We start from the raw sequence: 5,511 nt of genomic DNA, 5'->3' as shown, positions 1-5,511 counted from the left end.
CTCTGCTCTCACCTAGTTTGTTTTCTTCTCATACAAGTTCCTGGTACTAAATAATAATCTCTACCACTAAAGAGAGAAACAAATGGAACCAGTTCTTTGAGTCAAGGGTTACCTAGAAAATGAAGCTTAGAGAGACACTATCATTTTCCATTGGTGTCCTATCTCCCAAGGAACCAGTGAGGAAAAAAAGATAAAATGATGGTCTTTTCAAAGTTGCAGAAAGACAGACTTGTGCTGAAGGTAAGAAAAAATTTAAAAAAGCAAATGGTAAGGCTGCCCCTTGAGAGTAAGATAGAGTTTCTATGAAGACCACTAGTTATGGATGCTGCAAATGGCAAATGCAAATTTCTATTTCAGTTTTCATTAGACTAGGTAGAATCTTTTACCTTTACCAGCTTAATAGTGATCTGGCATTTTAGGAAGAGTATACAGGTGTCTTTAGTTGAATTCCAGCCCCAACTCCCTTGCCAGTGCCTTTAATGGATCCCCAAATGTCCCTCTTCAGTGAAATTGGAGCTAGTTAAAATAGTTACTTGAGGATTCCCTGATCTGCTTTGACACTTCTTTCTCAAGACTTTTCAATGTCTTTTTCCTCTTGGACCAGAACCTGGGAAGATATTAGGAAGAGGGTATTCTTGGAGTTCATTTCAGTCTAGGGACTTTTTCTACCACAGACAGCACTGTAGTACCTCAGGATTTGTGAGTCGCTGTTGATCAGCATAAAGGGACTAACCATTGGAAAGCAGGAAGCCAAGAAAGCACAGATATGCACCAGCCAGGGGCTAGGAGTCACTGAATATATAAACTGAGCAGATGAGAATAGAAGGGAGAATGTATCTTGGGACTCTTGGCCTTAAGGTTTATACATCTGGGCTGATGGGGACTGATGATGATGGCTTGAAAACCACTCAGAAGACAGGTCATGCTGAGGGAAAGTCCCCGAGCCACTCTGTTAATGTACAAGACAATTTTACAGCCAAAGTCATCTAGAAGATTCTTTAGACCCAAAGCTGCCAGTCCCTGAAGGAAACCTTTGGAAAGAAGCACCAACAAGTTGACCAATGCTAACAGTGATAATCAGATCTATAGGCCTCAGGTTCTGGCCAGTGAAGAACAGGAAGCTGAAGAGATAAATTAGGAAGAAGTTTCCCTGAACCCCAATTCCTGTCTGGGAGAAGAAGGCAACACCCAGGAGTATCCACTGCAATGACATTTTTCTTGTTCTTAGGAGAAGAATTTCAGTCTGAACCTGTGGGTCCTGAAGAGAAACACCAGAACTTTATTCCCACCTGAAAAGAAGTCATGAGATAGTTCCTTCCATGCCACAGATAGACACATGAAATTCAGTAATTTCTATACAATGCCCCTGGTTTTGGTATTTTATGATTTCAGTCATTTATACATTATTGGATTAGTTTTAGCTAAGGTCAGTAGGCTCTGCATTCATGATCTATATTTGAACTTAAAAAACCAAGAGAAAGTGGGTGGTCTTTTGTTCCAGGATTAGTTTTCTGTTCTTCCTAGACTCAATTAAGGACACTTGGCTTATGGATTACTGGCTCTGCCTATCTGTCTTTTTCTCAGAGGTGATTTCTCAGACCCATTGCCCTACCAATTCATTTTGAACTTACAATTCAGAAAACTACAGATCTTTTCTAGACACATTTATTTCATGCCTCCCTCCTGTATTCATGAAATATAATTTTCCCCGGTGTTAGTCTTTATATTTAACTTCCTCTTATTAGAGCCAATTCATTGAATTTGAAAAGAGTTTGAAAGGTTAATTAGACTGAGTCAAGAAAAGTGAAATTTAGTGGGGGAAAAGGTGGTACATCTGGGGAATCCATTTTTATATAAACCTCCCCCATCAAAATCTACCCAGGATACAGGGATAGGTTAAGTGTCAGAATCTACCCAAGAACATGGTTCATGAGTCCCCATTAAACTCCCATGGACAGATAACTTTTAAAGTGATATTTTATTCAACAGCAAAAAAAACAGTGCCAAGAAAAGGTTCCTTTCTCTCCTCACATGCACACCACATTGAATACACTAAGTATACTCTTGGAGAGGTTGCTATAAGGGGAAGCATGCCCACATTTACACAGACAAACACATAGACTGAACATGTTATCTATAGAACACATTGATCTGAGCCAGACCTACTCTTTTATACAAACTTCTTCCATTCCATTAAATTGAAGGTAGACATGGAATGCTTGGGGTCAAAGGACAGAACCAGGACAATGGGTGAAAGTTTCCTGGGTTACCTTAGTAAGTGATAGACTCTTTCTTACTGGAAGCTGCCAAAGAAATGCTAGTTGGCCATTTGTCTGATTCACTGAAGCAGGTTTTCTTTTTCATTAGTGGGTTGGGCTAACAAGTCTCTCACCTCTTTGAAATTTCCAGATTGCTCTAAATATGATATGTTGTGAAGAGCCTTGACTTTGCAGTCAGAAGAAAAAGATTCTGATGCTGCTCCAAATAATTCCAGTGCATATGACCTTGGGTGAGTCACTTAACCTATGTGGGGCTCAGTTTCCTTATCTATAAAACTGAGAGGGATTGAATGTGTGATTTATGACATCTCTTCCTCTAGACCTATGACCTTATGGGGGGGTGGCATCTTAAAGCAGACATGCAGATACTCCCTCTACTTCACTCATCATCAATAAGCATTTACTTATTATGTACCAGTAACTGTGCCCTTTTGCTAGAATCAGTCATTAAACATTTATTGACCACTACTATGTACCAGGCATTCTGCCAAGCACTGGAGTCATGCAATCTGCCAAAGCAAGACAGACAAGGAGTGGAATTCCTTCAACTGTTCATCTGAGAAAACAAACCAGAAAGACAAGTCAGGTATCCTCATGATTGGTTTATGGTAAAAGACAATGAGAGGATGCTGAGATAATATTTTACTTCAGAGTCAAAAGATGCTACAACCACCTATCAATGGCCAAGCATTCATAAAGGCTGGTATTGCCAGGCATTGTGTTAGGTGCTAGTGAAACAAATACAAAATCAAGTCAGATTTTCACCTAACAGTTTGCTTCATGACAAAAATCATCCTAGTGAAACTGAGAGATATTTGCCAACTATTCAGTAATGTCTGAAGTACTCTGAGAACAATGTAGATTCATCTCAGAGAGGCAGGTTGGTAGAATAAAAAGAAACATTGGGAGGACTTCCAGCCAGGATGACAGAGAGAAGTTAGGCACTGTGCTAAGGTCTCCTGGCTTTCCCTAAGAACTAATATGAATCAAGCCTCTTAACAGAATTTGGATCCACAAAACCCAAATAAAGAACTTAGGAGAAGAACATCAATCAACAAGGTCTGTCTCAGGGATGTGATGGAGCCAGGGTAGAGAGCAGAGAGCCAAGACAGGGGAGATGGGGTGAAGCCTGGGGACTAATCTGAGAACAGCCAATGAAGCTTTGGCTGTGTGCATGGTGGGAGGGAGAGCTCCAGAGCGTTGCTAAACATTGATCTGATCAGCTTAGCTGGTCTTCAAGACCAGGACTGTGAGCCCTGTATTTTCAGTAGAGTCTCCTTGTTTCCAGTTGAGTCCCCTCCCCTCCATCCTGTGGGGAAAAAAGTGACTCTTCCCACTACAAACACAGTAACAACCTGCCCCCCCATCCTCCCCAGGCTCAGCTGTGGGCAGCAGATCTCTCTCAGTACCAAGTGAAGAATAAGGAGATTAACTGTATAGCCCCATGGCTCAGCCAACAATGTTCAAGGATAATCCCTGCTGCCCCCCTCACCCCTCCCCAAGTTCTAGGGAGTGGGTCACAAATCAAGGTCACAGATTCTTCAAAGAAAGTGTCTAGTGGGGCAGCTAGGTGGCTAGTAGATAAAGCACCGGCCTTGGAGTCAGGAGTACCTGGGTTCAAATCTGGTCTCAGACACTTAATAATTACCTAGCTATGTGGCCTTGGGCAAGCCACTTCACCCCTTTTGCCTTGCAAAAAAACCTTAAAAAAGTGTCTAGCATCCCCTACCAGTGGGCTCACGAGGAATTATTAAACCCAATGAGCTAAGCCTTTAGGGATTTCAACAGCAAGGTTGTGTGAACCAGTCTCTCCCCTAACACAAGATCCTAGGGAAATGAAGAAAAGTCAACAGAAAGGGGGGTTCACTGAAAACTACCTCAAAGACAAAGATCTTAACTCAGAGAGAGCTTGAACTTCTAGGGAGAATATGAATTGGTCTCCAACCCAGAAGGACTTCTTAGAAGGGATCAGTAAGGAGTTTAAAACCAATTGGAGGGTGGCTAGGTGGCACAGTGAATGGGGCACTGGCCCTGGAGTCAGGAGTACCTGAGTTCAAATCTGGCCTCAGACACCTAATAATTACCTAGCTGTGTAGCCTTGGGCAAGCCATTTAACCCCATTGCCTTGCAAAAAAAACCTAAAAGAAATCAATTGGAAAAATTGGAAAATGAAATGCAAGACAAAAATTATCAACAAGAAAACAAATCCTTGGAAAATATAAGTGGACAAGTGAAAAAAGAAAATAATTTTAAAACCACAATTGGGCAAATGGAAAACTCATTCAAAAATAGAATTAACCAAAAGGTAAAGGAGTAGCAAAGGGTAAATGAAGAAAATTCTTCTAAAAAAATGGAATCTTTGGAAACTAATGATGTCTTGAAACAACAAGAATCTGTTAAACAAACCCCCAAATAGAAGAAAATGTAAAATATTTCAAAGGCAAAATGGCTGGTCTAGAGAATAGATCCAGAAGAGACAACTTAAGAATCATTGGGCTTCCTGCAAACATTGAGGATTGAAAAAAGCCAGGACCTTATATTTTAGGATTTAGTGAAGGAAAATTATCCTGATATCATGGAATCCGAGAACAGAATAGTTATTGAAAAAATAAATCGATCCTGTCCTGAAAGGGATCCCAAAATGTTGTGGCCAAATTCCAGAATTATCATATAAAAGAAAATCCTGCCAGCAGCCAGAAAGTAACAGAAATACCAAGGAGCCACACAAAGTATTATACAGGACCTGGATACATAAACATTAAGGGATCAAAGGGCCTGAAATATGATATTTCAAAGAGCAAGGGAGCTTGGAATGAAGCCAAGAATTAATTCACTATCCAGCAAAACTGAGTCTTCTCTTCTAGGGAAAAAGACAGACATTTAACAAAATAGGAGACTTTCAATTTTTCCTAATGAAAAGACAGAGTTAAATTGAAAATTTAACAGCAAACTCAAGAAACACATGAAAAGGTAAAAAACGTCTATCCAATAAGATTCTCATAGCTCTGGAGAACTGTAACTCTATTAGAGAGAATATACTTAGCCAGAAGTAATGGACACTCATGACTTGTCTGTGACTCTGATAGAATGATTTAAAAACAATATTTCCTTTAAAAGAGGGGAAAGTAAAGAGATGGAAAGGATGGAGGAGACTGTATGGAGTAAATCACATTACATGAAGAGACACAGGGGACCTGTTGCAATAGACGGGTAGAATGGAGGAGTGAAGAAC

General features: G+C 40.3%; 1 pseudogene; it reads right to left on the bottom strand.

Annotated features, from left to right (window-relative positions):
• Nucleotides 1-568: 568 nt before the first annotated feature.
• On the bottom strand, nt 569-1,213 carry LOC141510270 (vomeronasal type-1 receptor 1-like; annotated as a pseudogene).
• Nucleotides 1,214-5,511: the final 4,298 nt, after the last annotated feature.

The sequence above is a fragment of the Macrotis lagotis genome, chromosome 1 (genome assembly GCF_037893015.1).
Source record: "Macrotis lagotis isolate mMagLag1 chromosome 1, bilby.v1.9.chrom.fasta, whole genome shotgun sequence".
Lineage (NCBI taxonomy): Eukaryota > Metazoa > Chordata > Mammalia > Peramelemorphia > Peramelidae > Macrotis > Macrotis lagotis.
The sequence above is the reverse complement of the archived record's forward strand: the minus strand, read 5'-3'. Positions and strand labels throughout refer to the sequence as shown.